Source organism: Sabethes cyaneus, chromosome 2 (genome assembly GCF_943734655.1).
Source record: "Sabethes cyaneus chromosome 2, idSabCyanKW18_F2, whole genome shotgun sequence".
NCBI classification, from domain to species: Eukaryota; Metazoa; Arthropoda; class Insecta; order Diptera; family Culicidae; genus Sabethes; species Sabethes cyaneus.
Window position 1 is genome coordinate 60,051,756 of NC_071354.1, and position 21,354 is coordinate 60,073,109.

Consider the following 21,354-nt stretch of genomic DNA (forward strand, 5'->3'; position numbering starts at 1 on the left):
AATAAAACTCATTCAAAAATACAAATGGATTAATTTCAACTACAGCAGTTAATTTACTTATCGGAAAAATACCTATCTAACAAATTCAATTCTCCGGACAACCGGCTTACGTTACGACAACGGCTTGAACTTCGCGTGAAGAACAATTGTGAGTTTAAAACTACGCGCAAGCGCATCGGCGTAAGTTTCGAAAATTGCGCAAAAACCGCAAATTCTAAAATTCGTGCGAAAAAATTGTGTAAATTTCGTAAAACGCTTTCAGTGTTCTTCACTGTACAACTAAATAATCGCTTTTAAAGCACGTACGGGCGCTTTGACAAGGTCATTCAAAAATAAGAATAAACAACCGAAATGTTGTTTTGGACAGGGATGAAGTGTCTGATCCGGAAAATTATTAAATGGATGAATTAGAAAGTTTCTATATAGATCTAAATATGTTGGGTTGTCCAACAGGAGATGGGACTCGCACCCAAGCTCTTTCGATTAGTACCCAAATGTTTTACTTACTAAACTACTGCCGTCTGATATGTTAGGTAAAGGGTGTCCCACATCAAATTGCATCACGGAAGAAACGCTGTAGAAAATTACCCATTGGGTATTTTCTCTTGAAAATTTGAGTAGAAGTACTTTAAAGTGTATTGTTTACACTCTATTTTTATCGTGATCAGTTTTTCGAAAATTGGAAAAAATGGCGTCACTCGTAAAGCAACGCACAGTGGTCCCACCTGGGAAATACGTGATAGTTTGATATTGCGCCAAAACGTAAAGTTTTTCGCATATAGTGTCTTTAGGAACATTTCTTTGTATAATAAGCCCCTTCTTGTGAAAGAAATTTTTGGGTGATTAATTCCCTTAAAAGTGAGATACGAAATTTATTTTCTCGTATATTCGAGATACAGGTTTGGTACTTTCGGCAAAGTTGTAGTAAATATCAATACAAACAACATTGTCAAAGATACCATACTTGTATCTCTTCATGGAAATTTTCTATGAAGCGTTATTCGCGGACAAACCCTTCAAAACAGTTTTTAAACCCTGACTTATTCTGGTTACCCTTTATGCGTTCATAGTGTTCTAGAAAGTTGTTTATCTTGCTAAAATCAATGTTTTTGTAGAACATTATTATACGCAATTTTCTGCAGTTTCGGAGATTTTGAGCATTTTTGATGAAAAATAGTACTACTTTGAGCTTGAGTGTTTCCCAAGGTGGCAAATGGTGGCAGATCAACGCCTCCAACGCACCGGAACTAAGGCCTATTGAAAAATGCTAGGCTATTATGAAGCAGGCACTATGGAAGCATCCCAAGGAGGTCAAGTATGAGGAAGACATGAAGAAAAAGTGGATTTATGTACAGATGAAGCTGCAGTTAGGTTGTACAAAACTTTTTGAGTGGAGTTAAGCGTAAGGGGTGAGCATACGGTTATGGTATTGAAGTTGAATCAAGCAAATATGCCAAAAGGTTACTAATGGGTTATATTTTGTAGTCTGAAAGTTTGAAAAGAATCAGTCAATTAGGTAATTTTCTACAGCGTTTCTTCCGTGGTGCAATTTGATGTGGGACACCCTTTAGTCTAATACCTAGTTTTGTTTTATTTTCCCAATTTCTCCCGTATACGCGTCACACACTCCTATGCGACGATATTATTTTTGAATGACTGTTCTTTGTTTCTACCGTCGAGAAGATAGACTGTTAGCCCATTACAAATATTTTAAAAAGTTTTTGAATTAACGCTTGAATTAACGTTGTTGAATTAACGCTTCTAGCACGGAACAGAAATGGAAATTCGAACAATGGAATTTCCGAAAATCGTCCAAAAAAATTTTCCTTCTTTTTTGTCTTTTTTCGTATATTTTTGCATAGAAAATAATAACGTATATATTATAAGCAAGAATAGATTCGGTTTTCATGTTTAAACCTTAAATAAAAATTCTTAAAATCCATGTTTTTTTACTCGATTAAAAAATTCACTTTGTTTTTTTTCGTCCCCTCCCCTTCAGTGGCCGAACACCGGAAGGACAAAAACGTTATAAAATATTTGTAATGGCCTTATTATTTTCCATACTAAAATCTACGAAAAAACAGAAAAACGAAAGAAAATTTTTTGGCCGATTTTCGGAAATTCCACTGTTTGAATTTCTATTTCGTGCTAGAAGCGTTAACTCAATTCGTACACTCATTTTTCGAGTTTTTCAGGCTGATAGAAACTTTAAAAATAATTTGCAATGGCCTTATCTACTCGTTCAGTGCGATAGAAACAAGCAGTGCGTTGCTGGCAGTCGCTCCGGTAAGTCTTGTGATTAACCAAAACCGGGAGTTTTTTTTCTTTTTTTTTTACTCATATATGATTCCATACGCGGCCATGACATAAACTATTTTGGAAAGGGAGGAAGTATCTCATACCCGAGCAGGAGCGAAGACCAAAATAATATAAAAACAATATCAAACTGTGCTATAGTGCTATATTTTGTTATTGAATAGATATGGTGATACATTGATAACACATTTTGTTATTGGGTAGATATTTTAAACAGTGTTTGTAAGATGAGTTTAATAACTGATTTTGTTATCATATCTTATTTTGACCTTAAAATGACATTCGATATATTTCATAAAATTTTTTTTTATTGATTAAAGAGATTTTAGATTATAACTATTTTATAAAATGATTTTTTAATATCTCATATGCTACCGTCATCCGTGGCGAGATTGTGCCAAAAAAGCATATATTTTTGTTCTTTAGCTCAGTATACACACAATTTAGAAACTAAGTTGATTTCAAACCTGTCAATATATACTAAATTGTTTAATTAACAACTACCGTAGAGATGGTTTAGTTACAATGACTATTAGGGGCAGGGGGTCGGCCAAAAACAACGCATCATACAAAAAGTATGAACGAAAATAACCCAGAGAGCTCTGAAATAACTAAAAATGAGTTCGTATTCAATGGACAGCCTTTATATAGCCAGTAGCGTTTCTAGGGTTAACAAGGAGGAGATATATGAAGGGGTGTATCCTAAGGGGGCATGCCTATTTGATCATTTAACAAAAGTAACCATTACTTCGTTCGAGAACCCGCGGCCGCAGAACATGTGGCCTATTCCAACCCCCTTTCCCATCCTTAAAACTGGTAGTTTATACACGGTATAATATATTCGTTTTATATTAGAGTGTTTATTGAAAGTATCTGAAATTTCCAGAGAAAAAGTAAAAATTTGTTTAAATTATTTAGCAGACCTCTGATGCTGTTTGCTCCAAAATGGATTATGCAGTCTAATCTGTCGAAATATTGTGCTCAATAGTAAAGAATGTGAGTGTACTGGCGTATTTTGGTTGTGTATGTGAAATCCACAAAATGGATCTATTATTATGGCTTGGCACAATCTCACCCCCGCGAAGCTCGAAAAGTACAAAGTTTCGAAAAATATTATTTTCGTAAACAAAACTTATCCAACGCATAATAACTTTTCAATACATTATAAACGATTAGTTTATATACCTTCAAAATAGCAAGTTGATGCGATTTATTGTTTGGGTTGGTTTATGCGGGACATTTTTTACAAGCGTTATTTCCGAGTATTTTTGATCGCGAACTTTGAAACCCTGTTTAGGCTAAATAGTTTGCTAATATTATCTGTGTTCCATTCTAAGTTATGAATAAATATGTTATGTTCATCATCATTTTGAGTTTAGGTCACCAGTTTCTATAGATATAATAAATTTTCACAAATAAACATTTTTCATTTTTGGCACAATCTCACCCCCGTGGCACAATCTCACCCCGGATGGCGGGGTAGTTTACGTTTTGAACGCGTAAAGGCTGGCTAAAAGTAAATTTGGACGCATAAAATAATATATAACTCGGGACTGGAGTATCGCAGATATAAATGTCTGGATTGCCGTATTTTTATTCAGCGTCAACTTTCACAGTGTTACATTATTGCATTTCTCTAGTTCCGATAAAATCTCGAACTTTTTACCTTTGTTATACGTATATGAATAAAACAGTTCACTTTGCTTTTCCCGTGTAAATCTTACGGGAGCATTTATTCTAGCCCTTTTTTTCATACGGCCTAATGCATGATGAAAGCACTGCCGAACTGACTTGACACATAGAAGAAAAGCCTTTAAAAACCATTGTCCTACACATTTTGCTTGCACATTAGCACCCTCTGTTATGCATGTTGTGGAGTAGCTTGCATTTGCAGGGTTTTATGCTGTAGGGTTTTTACATTTGTATGGTTTTATACTGAAAACTCGAAGCAACACTTGCACGATGCGGTGTGTCCATGTTGTGAAACATGCTTTTTTGAAAAATGAGTGGTTTTTGATTGGACGATGGAATCAACGCGAGTGTCTCGTCTATTTGTCTGTGATGAGAGTTTGTCACTATTACATGGAAGTTAGGACAAAGACAAGTTATCGTAGCTGTTTATCTTGGATACAGATGTTTCATGACAACTATATTGTTGTTTGCGAAAAAGACACACTGCTGTATGCAATACGTATTGTACGTAATAAAAGCAATCCTAATCATGTTACACTGTGTCGGCAGCGGCAGTATTTGGTAGTTACCAAGGTAACGTTGGTAACTTTTGTTCGCCAGACTTTAGGTCAAAGCAAGCGGGTCTTTTCTTAAGGTTTTTGCTGTTTGGCTCTTTTGTCAAGTTGCTGATAAAGTATTATCTTTAACCAGCCGACTGGCGATAAAGATATATTTTATTGTATACCTGCATCACCAACAACAAGCGCTTGTGAGAGCGAGTATGTATCAAAATATATTCTCATCGAAAGTTGTCCTGCTTGCTGGTGTGAATGGATATTCATTTGTCCTAATATTTTGTTATCGTGATACATTTTGGTTGCTACGTATGTTTGTTTTAGATAGAGAACAACTGGTTTATCGCTCTTCGTTTTTGCCGGTTATTTCCGCGTATGAACAATGATATTTTGATTCCCTGCATATAAACATATTTGGATTTTTTTTTCACATAGAAATTTTTTTTTCGGGCTTAAAACGATTCAATTCTGTCTGCACCATTGAGCAAATCTAGCAAACGCCTTCGTGTCCAATCGCAGCGTATATTTCCGTTCGACAGCGTACATTTACCTGCTGCCAGTTCAAGTGCTATAGCAACATCGTTGAAGAATAACAATCAACAAAGGTACCACGTTGCCGCCTTGAGGAACTCCAGATTTATTGGTAATGGAATATTTTCAGTCTTCTATCAGTATATTATCGTTAGTATTAAATTTAGATATTGCTTTTTGTGTCACTGTTTTGCTTTTGTTTTCACTGCTTGTCCTTTTTCAGTAAATACTTAAAGCCCAATAATAGATGTGAGACAAATTGACAATTCTAAGTTATAAATTTTGAACGATTTTCCAATATTGAAATGAAAGAGTGACATGTCAAAATAATGGGAACAATTTGCAAAAAAAAAACTTACCCAACACACCCTGAATAGTCTGACTCCACTCAGAAGCAGCGATTTTTTGCTTGCTTAATAAAGGAAGAAAAGGTGTTTCAGTTTTTCTCTACCGTCAATGTAACATAACTCCAAGGACCCGCTGCTGCTGCTGTAAGCATTATTCAGGCATCAGCTTGGGCTTGTTTGTTTGTTTGACAATAACATATGCTGCCTGCAGATCGATTTGCCGCAACGCATCGTTTTATCACATAGAACGAGCAAGAGAGACTGGAAAAAAGAGGAATACATCAATGTACTGCCGCACCGGTGGTGGTGCGGTGTATCTGTTCAACGACGCGACGACGGTCGTATTTTCTCTTTCAACAACAAACAGCGTGCGTAAATTGGCAGGAGGCTGAAGAACCTGGTGCCACGTGTGTGCCCTGCGCGGTCGTACTCGTTTTGATCTCGACCGGGAGACACACCGCATCGGCCGGTCGGTGAAGAAATTAAGCACCCTTATGCTGCCAATTTGTGCTACTTGATGCCAAAGGGACGCACTTTGTCTGTATTTGGCTGACGACTGCCAGGAAGGACTGATCTCCTTCGGGATACACGGCTGCCTGGTGGAATTGGCCGGAGGGACGCTCTAACGGGACATGATGTAACCGAAACACATCCTACTCGTGTGCAGTGGGCTGTTAGCCGTTGTCGGTAGAACGTTAACCCGACGAAAGGTCCCTGTCGCGGTCGTTGTAGCAGATGGATGAGAACTACGGACTGGGTGCTCGACGTAGGTACTGCTAAAACAAAACAAACGCCAGACTAAATGTCGGGGGTGGTTCGATATGTCGTCTATGAGTAAGTCGGTCTATGGAGGTAATTAAATACGGATAGCAGAAAAAATTACTTTTTGATGATGTCTGACTCATTCGTTATGGATGATTCTGTGTGACTCTCTATGAGGGCTGATTGTATGCGAATTAGTGCGGAAGAAACCAATATGATGTTGAAATTTAGTTCAATTATTTACTATAATATCCACTGTTTAATCAGGTTTGAAAATAAAGTACAGAGTGTACTCATACAAAAGTTTCCACTTCAGCTGAGAAGGACTCACGACATTATCAATATCGTAATTCACAGTCTTGAAAGCTCATCCATCTTGATTCGAAACTGTACGACTCTGGCATCAATTGATGTTTGAGAGGAAGGAATTCCTGTGATTTTTTGATATCGTGCCGAAAACTTGCAATCGAAGAAAATCAATTGAACCGAATAAAAAAACACGAGCTCCGTGCCGCATCAGGGTGACAGTTGAATACGGTCGTATAAACACTTTTAGCTGCGGTCCCACTTTGGGAAGTGTTGTTCACGCCGACTAGCACTTGGCCGCTCGGTGTTTGTTGAATCCATCCCCGCCCGTTCCGATCGTTTGGGCAAATCAAAGAGATCGATTATGCGGAATCAACACCGAAAGATCGTGAAGTACATTTGCACCCGTCGTCCTCGTCGTCGTTGCCCGCACTACTACTCTGCTTGTATCACCCGGTTTCACTGCCAACCACCCTGTGAGTGGCGAGACCGTTAGCGCGAGGCCGACCGGGTTATGCGGGTCTTTCTTTGACCGCGCAGTTCACATCCACGGCTCCGTCGCCAACCTGCCGTGAAGCGCAGAGAATGAAGTGTGAAAAACAAATTCAATTCAAGCGTCAAATTATTTTTCCCAACGTTTTCCTACGTCTGGACGGGACCGGAGTAGATACACGCAAAGTGACCGTTTCGATATGCGATTTGCATCGAACCAGTCGAAGTAAGTGGAGTGCGCTTGAGATCGTGAAGTTTAATTTATATTGATGCACATGACCGACGAGAGCCACTTGTGACCGATTGCCGCCTTTCTAGCCGAGGCGGTCGTTTGTTTGTTTGCTACATAGTTCCAATGAATTGCTCGATTTCAAATACTCAGCTGTTAATTGCAGTGAAGGCCTGGGCCTGGGGATGTCAATAGATCGAAAGTAGGTAACCGTTAGAGCCAAACTGATAGTTTTTAGCTCCCATATAACCATGTAAGGCAAAAAATTGCCGCCCTTATTAATTCAGTTTTTCGGATAATATTAAATGAATGAAAATTCAATTTTCTCTTCAGGGTTAGTTTTTTGTATACATCATTCATTTATGCAATATCTGTTAGGCACAATTATTCAACAAAGTGCCGTATTTCAGCTGGTAAACCGACTATTGTTGCCGGTCGTAATCACCCATCTCGAACAGAATACATTTGAATGCAATTTCCAAACAGCTTTGAGAAGCGCATTCAGCCGGGCCCATACTGACTGGGTTGAAATCTTCGATAGCATCCGTCACATCATCGTCATGTGAATGTGATTGCCATTTCCAGACACGCCGCTATCGTTACTAATTGTCGCCATCCTACCCGCCCGTTTTGGCCGAGTCGCGCCGGGGGAAGTAAATGATGCGAACATTATGCATCACCATCACCTCAGCCACCCCCATCAGCGCATCGCCGCAATTTTCTCTCGACAGCCGCAGACACTTGCCACGCACCGGTGAACCTGGAACTGAGCATCTCATCATCATTGTCACCCGAGTGCATCGCCAAACGCCGCTGGAGCCGTGCCGGATGCGAACGGGAACCGATGCGATGATGGTATCGAGGACGACAACGACGCCGGCTGGTTGTGAAAGATGACGTTCGTCAAAACTGAAATTGATGGCAACAGTTCACTAGCTTCTCTACTGCAGTGCTTTTCCTTTCACGCTTGGATTAATTTTTAAACAATAGGGCGATGGATTCCATCAGCACTGTAATGCTAGGACCAGGGCGCTGCTGGGCCCTGTTTTCGAATTTGCATTCAGCGTACAATTTAAATTGGAGATTTGCTGACTGATTATAGAGACTCATTTGAGAAACCTCCCGTAGAGATTTGAAGTGACATGAGTTCTAAGCTTCGCACCTTCCGCAGCATTAAAGGAGGGTGAATTTTAAGAACTGGTTGTTTTATTTTTATTAGAGTTTATTTGCCAATAAAATTATTATTTTATTAGATTCAGAAACGAATAGTTTTCCCTTATTTCGAAGGAAAATGTCATCATACAAAATTTGTCAGGTATTCTACTAACAAGCTCGAATAATTAGTGGTGAATTTTTTTGCCCTCATGAAATAAATTATTATGGTATCAGTATGTATTATTATTTATTTTAATCTGGCGAACACGTACCTGTAAACTTACGTACCTAATTGGCCTGACATCTACAGAACAGAACGTAGTTCTTCCATCTAACTCGGTCAATGACTGCTAATATCCAGGACAACGGGCACCCAATATTCACTGAAGTTTTTGGAGCGTCTTAATAGAATATGAAACCTGAAATTAATTAAAAAGAAAACTATTCCAAATTCTACTATCTATATTTATTCACGACATATACGTATTTCGCTTACGACTTGCGGGCTTCATCAGTGTCTGTTTTTGAACTCAAACTGCACTGAACCCCTTTCATCTTTGCATTGATTGGTCTGATCAGTTTCCCCGGAAGCAGAATTCGTCCCCCAGCTAGCATTTTTATATGTATACTAGCTGACCCGACAAACTTCGTATTGCCACAAATTAAACTGTGTTGTACATAAATCGTGAATCTCGGATGACCTTTGTCACAATCTCGAGTTTTGCAAGTTTCTGAGAAGTTCATGGGTGTTTTAATATATAAATTTGCCTCACAGTAAAGTAGAAAACCACTCCCCCCCTTGCTTAGCCTGATAAAATAAAGCGGATAGCATTTAAATATTCGTCATCATTACAAACCATTTCGCCGAATACCATTTTGCGGAACACCAATTTTCGGTTCACCATAACGCGGAATATAGAATTTCGCAGAATATCATTTCGCGAAAAACCTTACGCGGGATGTACCATTTCACGGAACATCTTTTCATACCAACTGACCCAACTGAAGGAAAGTAATAGAGGTCAGTAGATCTAGGAAAATAAATAAACCTAGATTGAGGTGATCTCTTCGGGGGGCTGCCCTCCGCAGTGGCCGGTGCTTCCGACGGCAAGTAGCCGGCAACATCAAGCCAGCAGAATTATCTAATGTTATTATTGATGGTTTTTGGTGGTCTTGTTATTGATTAATGTTTTATGAAAGAGTCTAAGATTTCTCGAGTTCGATTAGTTTTTGGGTTTCGCAAAAATTTCTATTTTATTTGTATAAGAGTTCTTATCCCCCTACCACAGGGGTGAGGGGTCTCAAACCATCATTAAAAAAATTCCTGCCTCCAAAATCTCCCACATGCCAAATTTGGTTCCATTTGATTAATTAGTTTTCGAGTTATGAGGAAATCTGTATTTCAATTGTATAGGAGCCCCCCTTCGTAAAGTGGAAAGGGGTCTCACTTCACCATAGAAAAAATTTTTGTCTCCAAAAACACCCACATGTAAAATTTTGTTCCATTTGCTTGATTAGTTCTCGAGTTATGAGGAAATTTGTGTTTCATTTGTATGGGAGCCCCCTCTCTTAGTGGGAGGAGGGGTCTCTAACCATCATAAGAACCTTCTCTGGCCCCAAAAACCCCGATATGGAAATTTTCACGCCGATCGGTTCAGTAGTTTTCGATTCTATAAGGAACATTCGGGCAGACAGATAGAAATCCATTTTTATAGGTATAGATTTGTATGGGAGCCTCCCTATTAGTTCGGGGAGGAACCTCTAACCATCATAAGAACCTTCCCTGGCACCAAAAACCCCTACATGCAAATTTTCACGCCGATCGGTTCAGTAGTTTTCGATTCTATAAGAAACGTAGGACAGACAGAAATCCATTTTTATAGGCATAGATTTGTATAGGAGTCCCCCCTCTTAGTAGGGGGAGGGGTCTTTTGCCATCGAGAGAACCTTCCCTAGCCCCAAAAACCCCTACATGCAAATTTTCGCGCCGATCGGTTCAGTAGTTTTCGATTCTAAAAGGAACATAGAGACAGACAGACAGACAGAAATCCTTTTTGCCTTTCTACTATATGAAAATATAGTATAAAGGTATAGGAATCACTCGAAAAACCGAAAATCGAAAGAAAGCCTAGCGGGACGAGTGTCATATACCATTCGACTCAGTTTAGAAAACTGAGCATTTTCCGTGTGTGTGTATGTGTGTGTGTGTGTGTGGAACGCTTTTGATTGAGCCAACATTTCTCGGAGATGGCTGGACCGATTTTAAAGATCTTAGTGTCAAATGAAAGGTCTAGGCGTCCCATTGTTCGCTATTTAATTTCATACTGATCGGACTTTTAGTTCAAAAGTTATGTATAAAAATACGAAAAATATGGGACTTCATTATCTCATAGGTCCCTTAACCGATTTGAACAAAATTAATTGCATATGAAAGGGGAGTCTTTCAGAACCTTAAATTCAAGATTTCATGACGAATGGGCTTGTGGTTTGAAAGTTACATAAAGAAATGTGGAAAAAATGTATTTAAAACTGCTTTTTGTTACATATAAGCATTAATTCAAAGGGAAACATTCTACAATTTATTATCATTTGAAAGTTACTGTTGAGATCTATCAAACGAAACCAAGTTACTGAAAATCGGACGATTTATTTAAAAGTTATTGAAACTTTAACACTTAAGCGCCGTATATTAAATCGTTCAAATGTATAAAATCGAAATAAATGAATCAAGGGTCGATTGTATTCAATGTATGTGTTATGTATGTGTATGTATGCATGCATGCGTGTATGTATGTATGTATGTATGTATGTATGCGTGTATGTATGTATATGCGATTTGCAATTTTAAAATTTGCATAGAAATACAAGATGACTGAGAAACATTTCAATTGTCATTTTCTTTACTTGCTGTTACTCGCAATCGGACGAGCAAAGCAAAAAGCGAAGAAAAGTATTTGATTCAAGTTTAGAGGTATAGTGGTGTATATGATTGAAAATACTAATGAGTTGATTTTCCCAAATGAATTTATACCAATTTCAAACAAATTTTGCGCATCAATAGATGCTTTATCAATCAACAGGTGCTAGAGCTTAGAAATTTTATATGAAAAAGAGGAAGAAAAGGTTACTAATAATTCTGTAAGATTTGTTTTCGCAAGTGACACTTTAAAAGATAATAGTCATGTGTCATGTATCATGTTTTAATAAATAAATGAATATGAGTCCACTCATAACAGTAAAAATAACAAGCGCCGGAAATAATCCTTCCTCAAGCATGTTTATGGCGCCGCTTTTGTTTATTTGATCTCATCGTTTCCTAAAACATCTAACGTATAAACGATACGATCAAGCTAATGACTATTTTTTCATTAATGTTTATTCAAAAGAAGCTCAAGTTTTGATTTTCATGCAAAAATAATTAACTGAAAGAACGCCAACTAAGAAAAAGTCCAATTTCTCTTTTTCGTTTTACATATCTAATGCTCTACTCAGTTATTTTTTCAAATTCAGTTTTTTTGGATAAGGAGTTTGAAAAATAAGGTACGGATATTTAAAAATATAGTCAAGTTAATTATAGATGTTCCTGAGAAATAAAAAAATAATTATTGTGGCAGTAGAAAGGCTAGGTCACACCGCTAGGTGGATTAATTCGGGTTTTTATAGGTATAGATGAAAGATAAAAATCAGCATTACGTAAATATATAGATGCTAATAAATCGGATTTGATCCGTAAAATTGGTATATCCGTGGTATTTTGGAGGCGATATACGCGTTTCATTGATATAAGTAATTCTATACGGAAATATCCAATTACGTCTGACCCGCTCCGTACTGCTATACGATTCTGTGCTGGATATCGTATGTATGTCAGCTATTATCGTTATATACGACCGAAAATCAACTTGGACGGACTTTATTAAGCTTTAGTTAGGATTCCGAATTAGTTAAGAGTTATTTACGTTAATTTTCGGTTATTGATGTACGATTTAGTTCTAGCTGGGCCGTAACTATCCATACCTCTTATCGGTTCACACTACCAAATCCGACTTTAAAGTCGCTGAAAAATCTGCGCAAAGGCGCAAATTCGGTCCGTTTTAGACCGACAACCCATGATGCTGACCCAATAACTTCTCACGGACTTATTGGCTAGGGTTGATGGAAGATGATTTGGGAAAGCACCCAGCCTTTCGCTTTTTTGATAGATAAGACAGATCCTTCCTGGCTACACTAATTGGTGGTGCCTTGCAGAATCTCAGGTCTTTTTGACGCTCCCATGTGCTAGCGCCCATGGTGGGGGCCAGTCTAGTGAACCGCATGCTACGGCACTGGGTATTAGCTGGAACACAAGTTACCTTAGTGCAGATCGGGTAACCAACCCAGGTCGAAACTAAGGTCGTATGCGGATTGAATGTTAACACGAGGAATAACCTTACCCGCCATAAGAGTCTGTCCCTATGTCAGAGATGGTTCTTGACATTCCTTAACCTAGTGAGCGTCTGCACTGCAGATTAGGAGCGGCTCTCGACATCATCTGATCCATAACCGGTAGTTGAATTAGGAACCGACACTAAAAATTAGAGGGCAGCTGCATCTCGAGACTCGGCCATAGTCAGACAACCTACCAAAACAATACCAATTATCGACAGAACTCTACAAACCAATAACCGCTAGCCACGGCACTTCAGTAGATAATTTTATGGATTTGGGAGGAGAAACTAACGGAGGAATGGATCGAAGTTGTGGTTTGCCCCATCTACAAAAAGGGCGATCTGCTAGATTGCTGTGTTACCGCGGCTTTACGCTGGTCAACGCCACCTGCAAGGTGCTAGTACCAAGCCGGCTTTATGCGGGCACGTGCTACTACGGATCAAATTTTTACTCTCCGACAAATCTTCAAAAAATGCCCTTACTTACTTTACTTTACTTTAGTGGCAACGGTCCGTTACCGATCCTGCGCCGAACGATTTATAGTCCTCCAGTACCGTCGGTCCTGGGTTGCCGTTCTCCAATCCCCACGAACACCAGCTGAACGTGCATCGTCTTCGACAGCACACACCCACCGGGTGCGGGGTCTGCCTCGGAGTCTACGGCCTCTTCCTGGTTCTTTGCTGAAAATAGTTTTGGCTACTCTTTCGTCGGGCATTCTAGCCACGTGTCCAGCCCACCGCAGCCTGCCACATTGCACTACCTTCACTATATCAGCATATTTGTATACTTGGTACAGCTCGTAATTCATGCGGCTGCGCCACACTGCATTTTCCATTTTGCCACCAAGTATAGCTCGCAGAATTTTAGGCTCAAAAACCCCATGCACTCGCCGATCAGCTTCCTTTAGCGTCCATGATTCGTGTCCGTGAAGGGCCACCGGGAGGATCAGTGTTCTGTAGAGCGCCAGTTTTGTGCGAATTTGCAAAGTACGGGACTTCAGCTGGCTACGTAATCCGTAGAAAGCCCGATTCGCGGCTGCAACTCGTCGTTTCTCTTCGCGGCTTACATCGTTGTCACATGGCTCGAGTGTACCAAGGTATATAAATTCCTCCACTACTTCACATCGTTCCTCATCTAACTCCACCTCCTTTTTGGTATGAAATTACCTGGAAGGAGCGTCAAACATAGATCTGGCTCTCTCAAGCTCCCACCTAGCGACTCCACGCAGATCTAAGTCAAATGATGACCGTCGATGGCCTTACCCGGAAATGTTTCGTGTACTTACTGAAGCGAACTAGAGCGCCTGTTCTCCAGGTGAGGGGCGGCTTACACAGCGTCTATCTCGAAACGGGCGGCTGAATATGAAATGCTGTATCCCGTAAGCTATACATAAGATGACAGACCCATCAGCGGGATGTAGGTATCGCAACCCCGGTGAGGTAATATACCGATAACTCAATTACCACGAATAACGATAATAACAACGTGCCCACGCATAATATTTTTGTGGATTTCAGGACAGCATGCGATATCGTCGAGCGCAAACAGCTCTGGCAGATAATGCACGGTTTTCCGGACAAACTGACGCGGTTGATGAAAGCTACACTGGAGTGAGTGATGTGTTACGTGCGTATTTCGGGGACACTCTCGAGTCCTTTCGAATCGCGCAGATAGTTGCGGCAAGGAGATGGGTGTATATTATTGACACCGTTATTGAAGGTATGATCCGACGAGCGGGCATCGAAACGAGAGGAAGGATCTTCAGCAAGAATAACCAATTTCTAGCTTTCGGAGACAACCTCGACATCATTACTAGAAACCTTGGGACGGTGGAAGCAGTCTAAGGCAGACTAAAAATGGAGGCTAGGAGAATTCGGTTACAAATCAATGCGTCGAAAACCAGATATATGGTAGGAACAGACTCCAGAGAGAGCAATGATTGCCTCCCACGAACAGTGACTATTGACGACGATGAACTGGAAGGGGTTGATGAGTTCGTATATTTGAGTTCTCTGGTCACCGCCGACAATAATATGAGTACGAGTACAATAATAAGGAGATCCAACGACGCATTCAAGCTGGAAGTCGAGCTTACTTTTCTCTCCGCAAGACGCTTCGATTAAGGAGCATACACCGCCGCACAAAGCTGACGATGTACAAAACGCTGATCAGACCGGTATTCCTCTACGAACTATAGACAGTAACTTTACTTACAGAAGACATACGTGATGGACTTGCTGTATTTGAACAAAAGGTGTTGCGGGTGAAGCACGAGCTGCGGTCACTACTTGAAGAGATTTTCATTGTACATCTGGCGAAAGTTGGGAGGCTACGGTGGACCGGTCACGTCGCAAGACCGCGGCGGAAAGACCTAGTTTTTAGTTATTGTCAAGTTTATTCGAATCACACAGTGGGCTTCGTCAAGGTGATGGTCTCTCATGCCTGCTGTTCAACAAGGTGTTATGAACCGAGCGGATATCAACACGCGGGGCACGATCCTCGACGAATCTAGTCAATACGTTTGCTTTGCCGATGACATGGCTATTATCGGCAGAACATCTGTGGCGGTGGCTGAAGCACACCAGACTAAAGCGCGAAGCAGATAAGATTTGGTTAATGGTAAATACGTCTAAAACAAAGTACTGTTGGCCGGTGGAATCGACGTCGACCGACACCACTTGGGCAGTAGTAAAATAATCGACGGCGATGAGTTTGAAGTAGTCGACGAATTTGTCTACCTTGGTTCACTGGTAACAGCGGCACACCCAGTACCCAAAAGGTGGCTAAAGCTGGATGGTTACAATGGGCAGGGCATGTTGCAAGAATGCCGGACAACTTCCCTGCAAAGATGGTGTCTGTCTCAAATCCGGTAGGAACAAGGCGGCCAGGAGCGCAGCGAGCAAGGTGAGTATACCTGGAGGAGCGAGATCTAGCGGAGAGTATTAGGTATCCGAGGAATTGGAGAGCGGTAGCCCACAACCGAGTTAACTAGAGAAACCTTGTTCAACAGGCTTTGTTTTAAGCCGGCAACCCATTTAAGTAAGTAAGTAAGTCTCCAGCTAATGATGACACGCACAAGTTTGACGAGAAGGTGAACCAAACTCATAAGAGCTACACACCAAAATCTGTTTAGGGACGAAAAAGAGAATCTGATCACAAACGAGCGCGAGCGGCAGTATAAACGTGGCTCAGAAACATTGGCAGTAGCTCTACGCTGGGTTATTTATAAGATTTGGATGGCAAAAAGCAAGCGGAGGAATGGGTGGAGGAAGTGGTTTGTCCCATATACGAAGGGGATGATCGGCTCGACTTCTGCAACTATCGAGGCATACCGCTGATGTATGTTGCCTCCCCAGTGCTCTCTCAGATCCTATTACCCCGGATGTCACATGGTTTCGTAAGGAATTATCAAGCAGGCTCCATGGCAGCTCACGCCACTACGGACCAAAGTTTTTCCACCCGATAGATCAGGCAGAAATGTCTTTATTGACTTCAAAACAGCATACGATACAGTCGTTCGATACGAGCTATGGCAGATAACACATAACGCGACTCATCAGAGCTACATCAGATCGAGTGTTGCATTTTGTGCCCATCTCGGCTTCTTCAACACGCGTTGAAATGTGAGACTAGGTGACAACGCATCCTGCATGTTTTTCAACATTGTTTTTGACAAGATTTGATGAGCGAGCGTCGAAACGAGAAGCACGATTTTAAATTGGTGGTTAACACCTTCTTCGCAGATGAAAAGGACGAAAATGGTTCTCTTTAACAACCCCACCAGCACCAGAAACAGAGAAGACCAACGTGGGAGATGGTTCAACTAGGTTGAAAGCGACTCGCGGCTTATGAAATACTCGGGAAATTGACGAAGAACGGCCCAAGATCTAGATGAATGGAGATGTGACCCCAAACAGACCACTCTTTCGAAGGAATATCAGATAAATGTGCTGCATATATCCGATCGTTTTGTTGGTTATGGTGAACCTGTAGCAGGAACATGTTTTCGTCCGAAAACAGAATTTCACAATCACCGAGCCACTTGAGCAGCTGCCGACGTCTTTCGACTCTTGCAACCTTCTGCTTTTCAGTCAAACTGTACATTTATTGCTTTTAGCGTGCAATTAATCGAAGTTCATCTTTCGAATTATTCTTCATGGTTGACTGCGAAATTCCAGTTCTGTGGCCATCTTACATTCCGACTGATCTGGTTTCCGTCGAATTCGCTTTCTTACTCGTTTGCTGGATTCCTGAGTCCTTACACTGCCTTTACGACCAGGTTTGAGGAGTATTTTCCAAGAACCGGTTTCCTTGTATTGCTAGATGGCGCAAAAGAAAGATCTTTTCGTTTATTCCGAGTGATTTCAGCTTCAGGTTTATCACAAGATCCCTTTCTGTGTCCATGATTACCACGACTCTTAAACGAATGAAAATTCAAAACAAACTGGTAAGCTGTGTTGACATATGAATACACTCTAAACGAATAATATGCAGACACATCTGTAATCATTCCATTTTTAATATAACACGACCAAAACTGCTGTGTTATTACTACTCATCTTGTATATAAACAACGAAATGGCACTTTTATTATCATATTTATGACCAATTTCAATCATAAAAACAATCATAAAATTGTAATAATGCTTTGCATGAAACAAAGCCCACTATTTTAACACTTTCTCTGGGACTGCACTCGAGAATAAATAATAAAATAAAAGGAATTATGGTTTCCGAGAACTAAACTTCAATTTGAAGCTTCGTTTGAATTTAATATTAGGACAATTTCAAATTGATGTCAAGTGGTGACACGGTGGAACTTATCACTTGTTAATTGAAAAATAATTTGATTTAAAAATGATTAGGGAAATCAAAATTCATAAACTTCTTGAATAATCCTTACCAAGTGTTCAGATACATGCATATATCACATCTCTGATTGTTGAACTGTCGCCTTCGTATATGCGAAATGTCTCTGATCCCTTCCAGGATAACGAGAACCAGCAGAACGAGCTCGAAAGGTGATGCTAAATGTTACGGTTAATATGATACGGCGCACACGGAGAGAATACCAGAAGCGAGGTCCCACCCATTGTAAACTACTGGAAGACATATGCTATAGTTCTCACCGTTCATTCGCCGCCACTAGGTACTGTCAACCGCGTTGATTGCCGGAGCTGATAGGTCGCTTTCGCAATGATGTCAGACTGTAGCTGTCGCAAGGATAAATCTAAGCAGAAGTTTGGGTGGTCGTATTTTTTGCTACCATCCTTGTACCTACTGCTCTGGCTGCTTGCACGCGCCCGTCCTAGTACTGACATTTTCGATCGGTTTCGTATGATGCTTTTAAAATTTCAGAGATGAACGACATTATATGGACATTTAGCTAATGGTGTGTGCTGAATTCCGAAGCAAATTGAAAGGGAGTCACCGGATCCGGCTGGCGCCGTACAAATGGATTGCGCGGAAATATGTGAGGGTGTCTGAGTGTGTCTTAATCTACTGGCAATTAGCGGGGTTCACTAATGGATGTGGTACGTTTGAATAGTATTTCATTGGTTTCGTATTATGGTTAAATGACTGTTTTGATTTGATTTCTATCTGTTCAATATGACGTACAACAAGCTGGATTTATTTTGCAGAAAAAAATAGTTCCAATTAGAAAACAATCTGACAGTGCTTTCAGCGTCTTAAAATTTTATAATTCCCATGAAATATAGAGATAATAAATTACTGCCCACTTGAAAGATGTTTCACTTTGTTAAATCATAAAAATAGTGTATCCAATTCCAATCAAAACTATTTTTTATTTTCCCTAAATTTATCCTTGCCATTTCTAAATATAACTGCAGAATAACGATTGTGCTTAACATCATCAGCAATACAGTCGAAATCCGGAATCGGCCTCAGGTCGTAAATTATATCTACCCTCTGGGTGTCAAAATGTTCATAACTAGAAACACCCAATAAATCTGCCAAGTTTTTTTTATATTTTTTTTGGCCTCTAAAAAGCTTACCGTAAAAAATCCTACTGAAACTAAAACAAAAAAAAGACCCTGAGCGATAAAAGAGAGACAAATCAAAACATATCAAACGGCGTGAAAAATCGTATGCAGTCAAAGGCCATCTTGTGCCGTTGACGCCGCCGGTTGCCGGTTTGCTCGAGTAGGTGTATGTATCTGGCATCTCGGCATCCCGTTCCAAAAGGTTTTCGGTGTAGGAAATCTTGTCGAACGAATTTTTGCATCAACTGTGAAAATTCTAATTCGTCGCGCATCAAAGTGTGAAAAGATTTATGGCGGTGGATAACGCACACCTAAAGTCAAGCTCCCGGCTGCACGCCTTGCGCTGGCTGGATGGACCGGCGATATTTGTTGATGCTGGCGGCTGTAAGCGTGAGATGCACGCAGGGAGATGCCGCTGGCTGGAAGATGGAGCCAGCGAGCCAAAGAGATGCCCGACCTGGCTGAGCAAGATGTACGACGATCTGAACAGTCGAGATAATCTCGAGCAAATAGACATGATCTGGCCCGTGTAACTGCTTGTTTGTGCTGGCAAACGATTCGAATTCTTTGGAATGATTCCAACTACCTACGTAGAAGCGAGACAGTGAAAGTATTTCCGGGGAAGCTTTTGAGGAACGTTCGTCTGAGGAGGCACGTAGCTGAAAGACATTGCTGTCAAATGGTATGTACCGTTTCAGTTGATTTACAAATTTGGCGTATTGTCGTGAGCGAAAAAATATCTTCAATGGAATAGTATTTCGTTAGTATCCATGGAAGTAGACGTTTTTGACGAATTGTCCCGAATTAGCATATGAGGTGTTTTCGCCGTAATTAACTGCGGATCAGATGTCTGAAAACCGTAAGAATTATTGTGTTCTACATATTTTATGGAATGACTTATGAGGAACTTAGATGCCTTTTGTTAGCCTATACATAATAAATTTAACGTAAGACACATTCAGATTTGCCAACTTCAAGGCAATCATGATTGCAGTAAACTTTGACACAGATAAAAAATTTATTATATAAAAGAAATGTCTCTCCGATAAAATAGAGTTAGAGGCATTGTAGCAAACTATCGTGGAGTATCCAATCGTCTATCCCGAGGTTTTTATAGTCGCTGGTTTTCAGTCGCCTTTATAATAATGCAGCTAGTTGCATCCGCGTGTGTTTCTTATGCATTAGCAGAATGTAGCAGCTTCAACTAATAGAGTAATAGAGCAATTTTCAAAAATGCATGGCTACAGCGCTTGTTCGTTTCCTGCACATTTAGGGGTACCACAAGGCAGTCACATAGGACCATTCTTGTTCATGCTAATGATGAACAAATTGTTTGACCTTGCGTGCAATTGTGGTAATTTACGTAGATGATGTGAAAATCTTTTTTACTGTTAAATCTACGGATCATTGCCTGAAATTGCAACTTAATTTCGGACATGTTGAGAAGTACCGTAAAAATATTGGATTGGCACATGAAAAAAAGTGATCAATGCGTGGCTGAAACTTTATTCACTTGTTTTCACATGTTTGACCTCGATGGCCTTCATGCAGTACCTGTGATTTATATAAGATTAGTTGATTACCCGGCCTTATTCGGGGCCTCTTTGCCTCTCAATCACTTGTACATCTGTTATTGTAACGAAAATTCTCAAAGTGCAAAAAACCAAACCCTTTTTTCATTTTAATGTGTCTACTCTCTTTGTTAGTTTCCCTCATGTTGTCCCCGAGCCACTTGTATATCTGACTTCTTCCCGGTAATACCTATAAATCGACAAAAAACCGTTTTTGAACCTTCTCTTTGTTAATGGCCATGCCCACCCTACCCCCCCTTTCAGAAATCCAGCAACTTGTATAACTGCTATCGTTCCAATTGCAAGAGAAACGCACCCCTTTACCCATTTGAACCTTATTTGCACAACTGTAATCGGTTTAAATGCAAGAGAAACGCATCCCCTTATACTCAGTTCCTTGTTAGCGCCCTCTCTTTTGACAACCTCCCAGTGCTGATTCCCTTATGTCAAGTATGCCGAATTTAATGAAGAACCACCCAGGTGTTTCGGAGTTAGGGCCTCCCCCACTGTAATGAACCTCCCCCCTTTTGTCAACCCCTTCAATTCTCATTCCTTTATGTCTAGGAACATATGTTCCAAGTTTGATAAAGAAGTGTCCAGGCGCTTCGGAGTTCTGACCTCCCCCCTTTTACGACTCCCCCCCTGTGACGACCCCTCCCCCCATTATGAACCCCCCGCCCCGTGTTGTCAACCCTTTCAATTCTGATTCCCTTATGTCAAGGAACATGTATGCCAAGTTTGATGAAGAACCGTCCAGGAGTTTCGGAGTTGTGGCCTCCCCATCCCCCTGTTACGAACACCCACCTCTCTTATCAACCCCCCAGTGCTGATTTCCTTTTATCAAGGAATACGTGTGCCAAGTTTGATGGAGATCGGTCAAGGAGTTTTGGAGTTATGGTGGAACATACAAACATACAAGCAAACTCACGCTCACTTTTATATTTATAGATTACTTACGAGCCCTGA